Genomic DNA, 16,559 nt, shown 5'->3' with positions numbered 1-16,559 from the left:
GAATGCTGGGAGAAAGAAGGGCAAAGTCATAGAGTAGTCATGTAGTCTACTGGAGCCATACAAAACCTTAGCCCATAAGCTGCAGCCACGTGGTGATACACAGATTGCTAAAACTGCATTAAATTAAGATGTATGAGTCAGCCAATACGAATTAGGACTAATGGGCAAGCATTGATTTAAATAATATAGTTTTTGTGTGGTTATTTTGGTTCGAGGTGGGCAAGCAAGACAAACAAGTGGCCTTTGACTACAAGTTACCATGCAGTGAAACATCTTTTTAATATTGTACTAGTGAATAAAATATTTTTTCTCCTAAAGAAGAATTGAATTATATTGTCTTGTATCTAATAAGTTCATCAAAAGAAAAATGAGATTTAAGTCACTAAATCGCATGTGGAAATTGCCTGAATTAACCATACCTAAGAGAATTCTGTGAATGATGTCATGAATAATCCTAAGCAGAAACTATAATCTGATTTACCAAACATCTATTGTAATACAAATACTGTATTACTTTACATAACTATCTTATATGTAGAATTAGGTGTTTAATGGAAATTGAAATTACTTTATATAATGCATAAAATTTCAGTTCAATTTAACTTTTACTCTTCAACATACAAAAGATTTAAAAATTGCAATATGCTTCAACATGACCAGATATTTCTAAATGCAATATTTCACACATTATTAATAAGCTATTCTAGTATGTATACAAATACTCAATAATTAATCCATTTCTTAATTTAGTTTATTGATATTTTCTTGTCTTCAACTTATGCTACAGTGAAACATAAATATTTGAGGATAAAAGTATATATTCCTGAATTTTTCTTTTTGAAAATGTGATATTAATTTTTTTTGTTAGCTCAGATTTAACTATTTTTTGTTTCTTATTAAATAACTTGAGTTCAATCAATGTGGAAGTTGAAATTTATATATAATTGTTATTCACTTACTGAAAGGTTCTGTAATTTCATTTCTGCAAATACTAAACAAATGACACACATAATATCTTTCTTTAGTAAGTTGAAATAAGAAGATTTGTAATAGTATTCATTTATTTTCCATCATTTTTTGTTAGTATAACTTACATAAGACATATATTAAAATGTGCAAAGCTAGGTAGCAATTTAAAGAACTTATGTTTTCTAGTTTTTGTGGTTGGATTATTACTTATGTGGTTCACTTAAACACATTTCCAGTTCCCCAATTAGATTCTGTCTATGGAATTGAGTCCAGAGAGCTAAAGTTTTAATACCCCATTGATGTTACCGTGATGCAGATGATTTGCACCGGAAGGCTCAGAGACCCTGCTTTAAGCTCTCTGACAAAATGCTGCATTCATAACAAACTGCGACTAAGCAAAACAAAGGCAAAATGCTACAGTGAGCAACATGACAGACCAGTCTAAGCAGCAAATGCAGCCATGAATGGCCAGGCTTTGCATACTTAATGTTCTCCCACAAATGCCTCTTATGGTAAAGAATGTGGATGTCCGCAACAAGCTGTTAAGATTAAATAGTCAAACAATGTTACTTGCTTTACTTGGATTACATGTTCAACAAGTACTTTCCAAACATTTGCCTTCATATGTCATGGGTTATAGTTAGAATACACGACACACACAAAATAAATATTCGGTCTACTTAACAACTGCATTTCACACAGTAAATTAAACTGCTACTTTTGGTGTGTGTGTGGGGGGTATAATTCCATTGCTATGAACTCTGATGGCCTGGGAGAAGAGAGTGTCTGATTTCAATTAACTGTGAGATACTGTAAGTTTGTATTTTGAACCTACAAGGTCAACTCTTGGACTCTATGGAATTCAATGAATTAAATACAATGTTCTGAGGCTTCACGTTATTAACCAGCCATGCTGAACTAATAATAACCTTGTAGTGGTAATAACCTTTTATTTCCTATATAGCTTACAACAACTACAGATATATTTGCCCAGAAAAAGTAAAGGACTATCAGAGAGGAATAGCATCCAGAAATGATTTGAAAAATATATAGCATTTGTTTAGATGTCTGGAAATGTATAAATTATTTGTCACAACTGGGGAACAATGAAGAAGAGCTGAACAAGAGAAAAATAGAAAAGTACTAAACAAAAAGCCAACTTATTGACTTAGAACATGGGTTAAGTTAAAGATGAAGACATGGGGCAATAGGGAGACTTCTAATTCTATCTCTGTAATTTTGGAACAGAATTATAAAGATAAAAACACGGATATGACTACATTACCAATATAGTTCTAAGCAAATGCCTAAAAAATATTGACAGTGAAATTTCCTAAGTTGTACGTACAGAGATTAGCGAGTAAGGAAAGCACTGAATATATTAAAAGACTTAAATTCATCTTCATCCATATTGTTATCATAGTAGGAATGGATTCTTCACAGAGGACCAAGTCACTTGAGAGCTTATACTTTATGTGATGAGCATGTGTTTTGATGAATACATAGAAACTTTCTGCTTTTATCCTTAGTCTGATTCTAAAGGGTCTGTCAGATTGATAACTAACTTTTGTGTCTGTTAAAACAAATATGTATGTGATGGTTTATTTGGAGTTGCAACTTGGCAGAAGTGAAGAAAGACTAGAAACCAGTAATAATTTCACTGCTAATATTGTTTCTCCAAGTATTAAGGCACTGAGATAATTCATAAAATTATCGTTAGCACTAAACAAGGAGAACATTTACTCCAAATTCTAATAGTGTCGTCACTTCATTTTGAAACTTTATTTTCAAGTCCACATTTCTATCTGCATTCTGATCACTTGAATTTCTTCCAAAATTACCTAATAATTTCGACAATAGAGCTTAGTTGAACCTGATCTCCAGATTTCTTCCTAAATTCCTGACACATCCTAATTGAAAAGTTATATTGTAACAATATAATCAATTATGATCCAAAATTATGTTGTTACAGAAATAGTCACATTCTGGACACCAATATCAGTTCTCCCTCCCAGTAACCAAATGCCTAGGGAAATTAGCTAAAATGGAGATTATCATTGCCGTGGGCCATGCCAGAGGAGCTGGAAGCTGCAATTTAAGTTCTGGTTGTCAACCCACCAGAAAGCAATCCTATGATGAGTCAATCTTGTTTAGGCAAGGTTACAGGACTGCAGACCCTTGAATGTCTTTTGCTTCTGCTGCAATTTTACATGTTTAGGCAGCTCCATTTCTCTTGCATCAATCATGCTGTGAGTGGATGTCAGGAGATCTCTACTGTCTATGATATAATGTGTATATCTCTTGGAAACATCCTGTTCTACTGGGCATTTCTTTCTGTGAATTGTCAAGAAGATGAACCCTCCCTAAGCTATATTATCTAATTTGATAATAATAATGATAGATTATAGCGAGTTTTGATGAATAAAATAAATACTTCAAGGTCTGTGAGTCTCACATAAAATAACACAGATTGTAGCTCAAGTTAATGGCTAAAGATTGAGTCCCAATACCCAAGCTAATTTAAACTCTTTTAACCTTATTATTGGGTGATGTGTGCATCACAGTTGAAACAAAGCTTTAAAAGTAACAAAGTTAGATTAAGATATTTTTGTTAAATAACTTTGAGGTGAAAAACCCAAGAAGACAATCTAAAGTTTTAGAAAAGCACATGGTTGAATGCAGAACTCTTTAAGGTCAGGGAACAAGAACAAAGCATCCTAATTACTACTGACTGACATATTCTCCTTGCTAGGTTTGTTTCATGACCAAAGAATTATGCCAGATACAAGAAGTCCCCCAGAACCAACAAGGAGACGAAGGCCTGTATGTAGAAGCATTTCTGTGGCACCAGGAGAGGTCCTGAGCCACTTTAGTTTCCTGCCTTGGTACTGGTTGAATATTGAGAAATATGCTTTGCTTGACAAATTAAAAGCAAATAAATCACTTCCAAACACAGAAACAAAAACCCAGAACTCAAACCGGAAGCTGCACAAGTCAACACACAGCAAGGAACCATGCAAGGGAACTACACCAGGGAACACGGCAGTGGGGGCAGGGAGCTGGGGGCTTGCATGCACTTGGAAAATTTATAACAAATTTTAGTTTTTTAGAGGAAATGCAGAGATGTAGCCTGGTTAGTTTGGTACTATAAACTTGGAAATGGGGAATAAGATATGAAGCTAAATATGTTCATTGTATCTCGCTGTGGCTTATGGATTTGGGCAGCACTGAAAATGATAGTCTCAGCTGAAAGAACTACAACATACAAGACATCTCTCAACAGTTTGGTATGTTTATCAAATTACATATGCTTCATGTTAATGAAAGAGAATGTGCCCAAGAAATATGTTATAAAGATGAATGCTGTAAATATAAACATTTAAGTGGAAATAATGCATTCTGTTTTCCTCGTGTAAAAAGAGGCACTCAATGATTTGTCTTCTTGTAAACTACTGAGAATTTTCCTTCATGCAATTGTATTTTTGTCTCTTTCTGAATGTGAATGAAAGAATAAGCTGCTTGAATTTAAGGCCTCAATATAATTAGCATTGCTTTTGCCCCTGGAGGATATAAAGGTCCTGGTTCATTCACTGCAACAGTGGTTTGTTCTCTCCAAGTCTCAGGAGTTAATAACAGAAGGGCACAGATTATTAAACAAAGTGCTCTCTACCCTGTTTCATCAATTCATTAACTTTTCCCACACAAATCCAAAACTACAGTTTCTTTTCTATAACTTTAATGAGGCTTTATCTAGATAAATTTTATACCAGTCAAGATACATTAACCAAGCATATATTAATTAGTGTTGATAACATGCCTAAAGGGTATATGCAGGTGAAGAAATCTTGCAGGAGACAGCAAATTGGGCTCTGAAACTCTGAAACTCTATTCCTTATATAAGATGCTTCTAGGATGACCATATTCTCTGGAAATCTGCACATGTTATACTTTGTACTATTGGAAGACAATTTTTCTTTAGATTGCTTGATTTTAACTTGTAGAAAGCTATTTCATCTGCATATAAGAGCCACAAGGGTATAACTAATCCTGAGCACACACCAAGATAAATATATGTATCTGTGTATGTGGTTTTTACGACTTTTAAAATTGTCTACAGGTGCTGACCTAAAAACGTACAAAACATACAGTAATTCAGCAAAAGATTAGGCCAAAGTTGCCCTTTCAGACAAAAGTGGATATGTCATCTTTCCTCCATTCCATCATTTGTTGTGCTTTTTAAATTTAAAATGGTGTTTAGTTTATTGACTTGTAACTTTATCCTTCATTTGCTATGTTACCAAATTCAGTCAAATTCCTCTTTACAATGCTTTGGTCCAAATTCATTTTTGGAAAAAGCATAAATTCATATACCTCAAATACTAACTCCATTAAAATAGGAACACAAAGTGTAAGATCTCCTACAGTTAAATGTATTTTATCCTTTTAGCATTCGTCATGGCCTTAGACCATCAATAAACTATAGGTCTAGTCTATATTTGTGAAGTTTTCTGAATACTGTTTATTTGCAATGAAAATATTTTCAGTAGCATTAAGCACAGGATAAGAGTTGCAGACTTCTTGTTTAAAATGAGGAAAAATAAAAGGCAATGGCAACATTAGTCACCAACTATTTCAGAATCTAGCTGCGCAAAATCTGTTTGGTTTCAAGCTTTCCAGGCCTGGGGATAATCCTCTTTGATTCTTAGCTCTCCCTTCTGAGTAATTCTTCCTTTTAGCAGTAGCAGCATGTTCTTGCAGTTGAATTATTGTATCCAGTGTGCTTCTTGCATATACAATTTGCGAGTATTATAGCTTGTTTTTCTTTTGTTCTTTCTTGGCTCCCTTTTCTATTTTGACATCTTAGATGTATAGGCAATATTTTGTGATCATATTCACCCGTGTTGAACTTTTAATACCCTCTCCCCTCTCCCTTTCCCCTATCTTTTCTCCTTTTCCCTTATTTCTTCTCTCTCTCCCTTCTCACTCCTGCTGATGCCATCCTCTTTCTCAACTACTCTGCTTCCTACTTCAATCGCTTTCCGTATGTGCATTGAATCACTGAACTTTGTTAGGGTTACTTTATTTATGATCGGAAGGGGCTATTTACTAGATCATTGGATAATTTATCACTAGCTACAAACTGGGAGAAAAAACTACCTAACTTCCTCTAGCAATTATTAAGTATATAGTACTTCTTTGGGAGAGGAGAGGCCTCAAGTATACTTCTTTCACCCATGATGGAAATCAAGAGCTGATCTTATGCAAGTCTTATGGAGACAGTCATAGTTGCTGTATTTTCATGATTGTAATACCCCTTCTGGTTCAGAAACCAGTGTTTGATATCCATGCCCCCAAGACATAGGCATTTATAATCTTTCTACACCTTCTTCTTTGGTGTCCTCTGATCTTCACCCTCTTTAACATAGGATAGTTATATTTTGTTAACACATAATCAGGAGAAACATATGATTATTCTGTTTATCTTTCCATGCTTTTCTATATTCTGTAGTACCATGCAAACACACTCATGCAGGTAAATCCTATATGTATACAGAAGCATATACACATGAGTCGATCCTATATAATACAGAATCTACTGCTTTAGTGTATTAAACAAATGCATAATACGTTTGAACTTTCAATTATGCTTTTGTATATCTGAGACACCCAAACTGTTAATATTCTGAAGTGCCGCTTATTATGTATTGACAGTCAAGCTTTCTGGGTTTTATCACTATTCTTATAGTCAGATTCCTCATTTTAGCAGGTTTTTCAATCTGTATAATCTGGAGAACTTCCACATAGTTGGACATCAGATTTTGCAAACCATTACAGTTATTCTTCCAGTGTACAGTTGAAACCAGAAAAAACAAGTCCATCCTTCAACACTTTGGCAACTTCCTTAAATTACAGTCAGTTCAACTTTTTCAGACTATGATTTAACCATGAATGCATAATACAGTTTAGTTAAGAGGGACAGTCTTCATATCACAATGATTCCATTTTCTTTCAAAACTGAGAAAAGATAATCTTTAATTCTCTGATTGTTGGATGTTAGTACCCACATATCTATTAATACTCTAATTATTGTATTTAGCCATTGTCAATGGTGCTGTAGGATTCTGTTTCTTCTCCTAAATGCTGAGAAGTAAAACAATTGGGATCCACATTGTACTCACAATCTGTTAAAGATAGCCTAGCCCCTTTCTGTCATACTTAGCCAAACCTCTAAAGTCTCTGCTTTTAGGCTATACTAAGGCACATGCCATAATTTTACAGTGTTCATCACAAGAGTATATCATATTTAGTTAAAAATTTGTTATCAGTTTATTGTTGAACTGTGGCACTGAAGAAACCAAACTGTGCCGTGATAAACTATAAGGACTTTACATACATGACAGTGAGAAATGGGGATTAGTACAATATCTATACAAGAGAGAGCAGTGAAGTGTGCAAACTCAAACACCTGGGAAAAGGGGGCTACATAAGTTCCAGTTTCCCTCTTTCATATGTGAGACTCAGGTCTAATTGTATGGTTTCACAACTGATTATTCCATACATAGTTACCTTTAGTTAAGTTTAAAATTCATATAGTTTAATTAAGTAAATAAATAAATCTCACAGTAACACCTGGATTTGTACTTAATTCAGCTGGTGGTTCCTATTTATCGCTTTAATTGAACATCAAATTAACATTCTTATTTAACCCCAGGCACTCAGAACTCATAAGAGAAACTTCCTGAGAACAAGAAAAAAACATAAAGGACTGTGTTGGTGCAAAGTGAAATATTTTAAGATAAAATAATTCGAGCTTTACCCTGTTTCCATTATGATTGTTATTGTCTATTCTTTTCTTGTATGTAATATTCCACCTGTCCTTTATCTGTCTCTCTTTCTCTCTTTTTCATTGTGCACATGTGCATGCCTGCATGTTTGCATGAGTAGAGGTGCACATGTGTTGGGGCGGGCAGAATTGATCTAGGCTGTTGGCCTTAACCACACTCTACTTCTCTAATTGTGTCAGATTAAGTTGCTAAACCTAGAGATCACCAATTCCATATACCCTTTTTAGACAACTTATACTGAGGATCTCTGTGCACTATTTATTATTCTATAAAGGAAAATACATATATATTAGAGCAATTTAAAATCTGTGGTCTACTTTGTCCAACAATGTCTCCCAACACAAATTATAATAATCCAGAAGTTATTCAGTCCATTAAGCTGGATGATTTCTGTTATATATCAGAATCCCAAAGAATCAGACTCTAATGCCAGTAAAAGAATGAAATTTCCATTGGTATCAAGGGCAAGTAAAAAAACAGCGAGAGGTTCCTTCTTCCATGCTTTTCATGCAGGCTGCCACCAGAAGGTGTGGCCCAGGTATGGGTGGATCTTCCCACCTTAAGTGACCAAGATCAATTGTTAATCTTCCGGTTTCAAATGATGTATTTAAGATAAATCCCTCATGAATATACATAGCTTCTTGGGTTTTAGTTAGCTACAAATGTTGTCAACCTGACAACCAAGACTAGATGTCACAATCTGTCTTTGCAACTTGAGTGCTGTTATTGAGGGGACATCCAGTGTTTATTCATGGGTGAGGGATCTGAGCACAGGACTAAATGCTTTCGTGGCAATTTCTTTATAGACTTGTATAATTTTATTCTTCTAGCCTGCTAATTTTAAAAACCATTTTTTGCAATAATATTAAGTTAACAGTATCTTATTCCTTTTGAGTAAACTTGTTTTCCATGTTTATATTGTTTCTTCATCTCTTACATAATCACTCTCCATTTTCCCCATGAATATGCATTCTTAAATGCAATCTTTAGACACTTTTAAAGACACAGAGATACTACTTGATAGAATGAACACATTCTGAACGTAGACATGATAGCTACAGTCAATAATAATTTAATTGGGTGAACATGGAGGAAGCCAGCCAGGTGCCACTGTGATGAAAAATATGTAATAGAGAGATGGAGAAAAAAGAAAACTGGAGTAATTAGTGCAGTCTGGAGAGAGGCAGAAAAGGACACAAGATGGAAGTGATATGTGTGAGAGAGTGCTGAGGTCTACAGTGGAATATGGCATTGCCCAGGGCAGTGCAGCGTCCTGGAGATTATGCAGACATTGACTTGGCCACCAAACACTCTGTTATTATTGCAGACCATGTGGATGTCCACTTTCTGTGCTGTTACAGCCTGAGACCACATTGGTGTTACAGGGCCTTGTCTGAGTCTGTGGCCCAAATGCAGCTGGTGGCAGTGTTTATGGTTTATGCTGTCACCAAAACCCATGGATAGTCCGATGATATCTGCTTGCTGGTTGCAAAGAGATAGGAAGTTCCTTTTCCTGTAATACTGATGACTGCAAACACATAGCTGGGAGGGAGAGGGGGACATAGAAGGCTGCAACAACCCCTAAACTCCCAACACAGCACCCCCCAAATAACAGCCTAGACAGGAAACCATTGAAGAGAACTCTTAAAAGTGTGATAGGAAAGAAGAACCATAGGTTTTCATAATTGCTGGCTTCTGTCAGTGGTTTGGGAGGGGAAGGACTCACTTCTATTTAAGGCTCAGACATTGAGAGTTTGTTCATGCTCCAGAGAATATATAAATAACAAAAATTAGATTTTTTTCTTATTTTTATTCTTCCTTTTATGGGGTGGGGGTGTCACAAAAGTGAGAAGGGTGACTTGGGATATCTGGGAAGGGAGTGTGATTAGCAGCTAATCAAAAATTATGTTAAAAAGTAGTAATTTAAATGTCATTAATTGCTTAGCTATTAAGTATCAATATCACAAAATCAGTACAAATATGTGACTTATATGCTATCATTAGAAGGGAAACTTACATGCATACATCATTTATATCATATAAATTTATGTAATATTAGTCTTTTCTTTTCCTTTAATAAAAAAGAGATTATAAGACCATATCCTTGCTGATTCTTGTTTCCTAATATGGGTTATTTCTTCTTTTTGTTTCTCTTTTTTCCTATATCTGCCCTCTGCCCCACATCAGGAGTCCATAACTCCATTTTCAACCTAACCTGCACAGATTCTGTGTGGTTTTGAGTTTTATAACTCTGAATCAATAGAGTCAAATATGCACTTGACCTCTGCATATCTGATGAAAACGGGTACAGTAGATGAGAAACTCATGAATCCTGACAAGTAAAATTAGGTTTAACTTGAGAAAAGATGAGTATGAACAAAAAGAGAACAAAAGCCTCTGATCTTGGGAAAAGAGCTTGAAATCAATGCAGCATTTGATAAAATCATTATATCTTCCTTCAAAGACAAAATGCAATCATTTTCACATATTGTAAAGTAGCTTTATTTGATACTTGGATAATGTTCTACTGAGAGCATAAATGAAACTACATTGAGAATTTAAAGATAAGTGCTTTCTATATGTACGGCTTCATTATTGAGAAGGTCAAAAGTTACATGGATCATGCTTTCTTGAAACCAGGCCAGATATAATTTTTAATATCTATTCCACTGTTGAACTTTGGAGAGATATATATTTTAAATTACTATTCCTTTGAAAGTTAGGATGTAAAATGAATAAAAATAAATTAGGTGAATTGATTCCAGTACTGACTTATGACAGAGTGAGTGAAATTTAAATTGTATTTTCTGTGACTTCAGCTTTCTAATTGTAGAGGTAATGCAGCATTCTAAGAGATTTTCAAGTATCTTCCTCAAAATCTTATAGCAAAGCTTCAGTTACAATAGGAAGTAAAGAAATAATATAAAATAATAAGATGAATAATGATAGTGATAATTTATATTCAGAAAATCTACAATCAAGTAAAAATTTTACAAGGAATTAATTATGTTCAAATGACGCCATATACCAATGCCCAGAGCCAGCCTTAAGTGGACAGTATATGGTGTTCCATAAAGATATATAAGGATTTATGAAAATGAGGTAGAAATCAGTCTCAGAATACTAGATGCTGAATAATAAACAGTAAATTGACATGACATACATCATCCATATTGTTAATCATCGGTACTATGAGATCAAGAAGATTTTTAAAACTGAGACTGATAAGTTCCTGTTTCAAAACTCTTCATCATGATCTGATACAATTGATTGTGCAAAGCACATTCAAGAACTTGTTTTTTCCAGTTTAAATACCACTTGAGAAAATGCAATGGTTCTGATATTTTTTTTATAAATCTCTCTGGTAAACAGACATCTATTTGCATATCTCAGTTAGAGAAAACCATAATTTAGTTGTAATTTGAGCAGTGGGCCTTTTTGTTCAGTCCCACCCAGCTAGCTTACACCTGAAATAATCACACAAATTGTATTAATTAAATTACTGCCTGGCCCATTAGTTCTAACATCTCATTGGCTAACTCTTACATACTCGTTTAACCCATCTCCGTTAATGTGTATCACCACTTGACTATGGCTTACCAGCATGAGTCTAACCAGCATCCATCTTGGGCAGCAGAATCATGGCATCTGCCACACTTCCCTTCTTCCCAGCATTCTTTTCTGTCTACTCCACCCACTTAAGGGCTGCCCTATCAAAAGGCCAAGGCAGTTTTCTTTATTCAACCAATGAAAGCAACACATAGTGGTGGTTCACTTACCTACTGTCTTCTTGTGACTGATGTCACTGCACCATGGACGTGCCATTCATCATCCACATTCATGTTCCTTCTTCCACGAGGTGAAGATGTTATGTCACTTAGAAACAGATTAGTTTAACTTACATTATAATAAAATTTGCATTGTCAGTGTCCACCAGTGCAAAGCTCATGTGTATTGACTTTTAGAAGAGTCTCTAAAAAGAGAATGTGTTGACTATTACAACCAATAATGAGTAGAGCAGAATGTTTAGGCAAAAAAAAGGACATAACCATGAAATTCATTTTATATTTAAGATGAAATTTTCTGTCTTATAGGTGTAAGATCAGAGGAGTTCCAGGAAACAGAACTTTTACATACTAAGGCAAATGTTAAAATTTAAAGGAAACCTAGTAGGTGATATGAAGGAATTTTTAAGGAAAACCTTAAAAGTAAGACATGTTAAATTTTTGTGTCATTGATACAAGAAAAACATTGCACCTCGTACACTTTGAGAACGACTGTGTACCTGTCCTACCACTGATGTTCATGAATCCCCAAATGCATTGTGGTAAAATAATTCATCAAATAATACTTTGATTAGTAAGAGCAAAGTCTTACTCTAAGCAAAGAGGCCATAAGACTGACTGATCAGAAACTTAACACTTCTGTCAAAGAGTAGATAGAAAGTATAATTTAAGACCACAGAGTGACAGTAAAATACTTAAAGATTTATTTCTTTTTAAAAATAATTTTGTAATTTTTTTTTAATTTTGTTTGCTTTGGTGCTTTGTCTACATGTATGTCTATGTCAAGGTATCAGATCCTGTAGTTTTAGATACCATGCGGGTTCTTGGAATCACACCAGGGTCCTCTGGAAGAGCAGTCAATCCTGTTAACTACTAAGTCATCTCCCAAGCTCCTAATGATTTATTTTTTGAAGGCAATATATCATGCAGAGACAAATGCTATAAAGTTTAGAAATGGCAAGCGGCCTGTCTTCATGGATCTGCACAAGGTCCGTTGTATATATGTTATGGCTCTTAATTTGATGTTTTTGTGGGACTCCTAACTATCAGGGTGGGTGTGTTCCTGACACTTGCCTGCACTTGAGACTCTTTTCCACATGTTAGGTTGTCCTGTTCAGCTTGGGTGTGAAGGCTCTTGTCTTGATTTACTGCATTTTATTTTTTGTATTTGGCTGTTGTCCCCTGTAGGTTTGACTTTTTCTGAAGAGGAAAAGAAGGGGAAGATGGGGTGTTGGGGGGAAGCTGAGAAGAGTCAGGAAAAATTGTGGTCAGGATGTAGATGTATTGTATGAAAGAAGATCTATTTTCAATTAAAAGAAAATAAGATGGAAAAAGAAACCCAATGACACATGCTTGTAAGCTCCTAGCATGTTCAATGAGAGAAACACACAACAGAATGGGGCTCCAGGAAAGACGATGATAGAAGTGTAAGTAATGCAGGTCAGAGATTGAAGATGTATAAATGCACCACTGCGCTAGAACATATCCACGCATAACAACAACAACATATGGTGAGATCTTTTGCAAATTCACAACAAAATTTCAGCAGGCAAATTAAGAACTATAACTAAATAAATGGAGCCAACTTCCTGCTGTCTTGGGAACTCTTTCTCAAGTCCAACAAAAACTCAGTTTCTCACACAGGATGTCCAAATTTGTGTATCACAAATGAATGGCTTCCTTATTTATAATGAGCTTCTGAGCAAGAGAGAAAGTAAAACAATATGTTAAAAGATGAACCCAAAAATTACAGAAGAAAACATTTAAATTGCCTATAATCATATAAGATGTAGTTAGGTTAATACCTAATACAATTCAGAAGAGAATAATTTTACACCTATAGTTTATTACAGAATGAAAAATGTGACCAGATGTTCTTTAGAGAGGCTTGAAGAAATAATATTTTATTCACTGAAAGTAAGGACTTAAAAGATGACTATTGTGCAGACAAAATTGGCGATAATTATAAATTTCAAATCTGATGTAATATCTTCACCAAATTAATTCTCATTTCTCTGGGTTTTATATTTTCCACGTGGCAAGTTTTGCCCATTGTGAGTGGAAATTGCTGCATAGTATCTCAATAAAGACTCTAAGTATCTGTTTGTATACCAACTCTGCCTTGTTGCAATGTGTCATATAAGTCACAAGTGCTCTCCTTCTGTCTTGTGTTCTGAAATAAAGATTACGCAAGCAACGGAGCAAACTACAACATGTTATAACCATCCTATCCTGAAATCCAGGCACTACCTAGAGCAAAGTTTCAGTTAGCATACAATTGTACACTGTATGAGTAACAAGTAAATACTCAATTTCAGCTACACTTACAACAGGCTGAGTTATGAAATAAATGTATTTTTTAAAAAAAATACCACTAAATAATCTTTATTATTTATAAAGAACATTCATCTGGGTCTTATTTAATCATAATTGTGGTTATATACACATTCTTTTTAGTAATTAATATCCATTCTTCATATATTTAGAATATGGCTTTCTTAAGTATCAATATTTATTATTTTTTTTGAAATACAAATACAGCATATTTTCTTATTTAAGTTTTCATACCCCTTTATATTCCAATATTTGAGATATATTATAATGTTAATAATAGTTGTTATGCAAACTAAATAGAAAAATTATAAAATAAAAAAGTAAAATATCAACTTTTTGTGAAATCTAATTACTTGCACATACCATCTATGATTAAAGGTGAAAATCTCAATGTTTCAAAATAAACACTTATCAACTAGAAGAGATTATTAATATTTTGTGAATCAATAGAAAACGAATGATTAAAATTAATATACTTTTCACTTCTGCCCAATTACAAGGAACATTTAAATGATAGATGCTCAGTATTTGGCTAATTGTCCTTTCCACATTTGTGGTGTGACTAAACACAGTAACAATTGATTTCATATGACTTAACTTGTAATGACTATCTTTTTCCACTGATACACAATAAATTTAATTCTGTACACTTTTAACATAAATAGTCTAATTTGCGTTTTAATTCTTTCTTATTTAAATCCCTAACAGTTACTGAATATCTTCTGTTTAACTTGTTCCTTTGTTCTTTCAGTCTTTTAAAAAGTAAACTTGGTTAATGTGATATTTTTATGCTCATAGAAAAATGTCCTCTGTATTACTTACATGGCTACAAACAGCAACAACAAACAGTCTTCTTTCTGGCTCTTATGTAGCAGTTCACAAAGATTATTCCATATTCTCCAAATTTACTTAGAGGTTTTCTGTCGGACTTCTCTCTTTGGCAAACATCGACAGTTTCCATCTGTTGCAGTTCCCATCTGTTAGTGCAAAGTTGTTTTTAATCATCCATCTCTCATCACGCAGGGAGTCTGCTGGAAAGAATCAATGGATATGGCCTTTCCCACAATCCTAAATTTCTTTTCAATCAGTCAAATGTTTTACATCTGAATTCGGATAATATTTAATCATTTGGAAAGTATTCTAAAGATTTGGTATGTATCTGAAAAATAAAATTTTGCTACTTCACCAAAACCTAATCCCCTCTTATAAGAGTTTATTCATCGTGACATGAATATCGTGGTGGGGTGGATTGGAGTAAATGTGTACATTTATCTGACAGTTTGGTTCTGTTTGTGTGTTTGTTTTGTGAAATGGTTTCACTTGTAGTTTCTGCCAGGATTCACAGGAAATACAACATGGAAAAAGTTGGTGCTCTACAAAGAGATATTGTGTATATTTCACAAATACTGAATATAAGTATCCTATCGAACTGACCAATTGAACAGAAGCTGTTGTAGAGCCTGATTAAAAATTAAGCAGAGAAGCAAATTGACTTGAACTGTAGTGGAGTTTATAAGGAATTTGAGTTTGCAGATATACTTGTCTAGAATATTGGTTTTGACACTTAAAAATTGGTAAAATGGATGAGATCTAGCATGTTCAGGACTGGGAAGTAAATGTGGTCAGGGTGTAAAATGTAAAATTTCCTAATAACCAATAAGAATATTATGTTAATAAAAATGTACAAAACATTTCATCAGCATTCTAGATTTTTACTTTATATTAAAAGTGAGGTATTACCTAACTATAATTATGAGAAAATATATTTTAAAGCATATAAAAACTTATACATAATGGGTACCTCAAGTATTTAAGATATTTTACTGGTGTAATCAAAATAATTTCTGATTTCTTAGTATACAGTTATTAAAATGATGTGTGAAGTGAGAACAAAATCTACAAAATAATAAAAGAAATCTGATTAATTATATTAGAAACTTACAATGGAAATTTAAATTCAAGTGGAATGAGATGGTTAAAGGAAAGATTCAATACAAACTTTTCTATAACAAGGAAAACATTGTACATAAATACACCCATATTCAATCTCAGTGTCAATGGGGCAGCCACTTCATCATTTTGTAAGTATTAGGAAATATTACAAAAAGCCCACTGGAGATTTTTTCCTCATGACCAAAACTAACAAGTTCATTACCTGCTTTGCCATGATAGCATTAAAAGTCAACTTGAGTTTTTAAGTATGTGTGGATTTGGTAGAAGTGTTGACTTAAGAATAAAATGTTCAATGGATTTTATTCCCTAACATAATTTTTCTGAGTGGGATGGTTTACTTACTGTGTCTGAATAACCCTTTCTATCCTTTGAGGCCCTTCCTCCTAGCCTGTATAATTTATCTGATGAAATTTCAAGGGAAAATAGTAATCCGGGATGGTAAAAGACATATGAAGATTTTAGTTACTCGCTAATACTTTATATTTCAAAGTGTTTAAAAATATTTCCATAAAACGGTGATTTCTTTTGAAACAACACTAGCATCACTAGTTAACACCAGTAACATAAGTCTTGTTTGATTTATCTCTAAGGTAATGGGTGATATTATGTTAATGTGATCAGGGTACAATATAGAAATTTTCTAAATAATCAACAAAAATATTCTTTAAAAAAG

The sequence above is a fragment of the Chionomys nivalis genome, chromosome 12 (assembly GCF_950005125.1).
Source record: "Chionomys nivalis chromosome 12, mChiNiv1.1, whole genome shotgun sequence".
Classification (NCBI taxonomy): Eukaryota; Metazoa; Chordata; class Mammalia; order Rodentia; family Cricetidae; genus Chionomys; species Chionomys nivalis.
Note: the sequence above shows the minus strand (reverse complement) of the source record.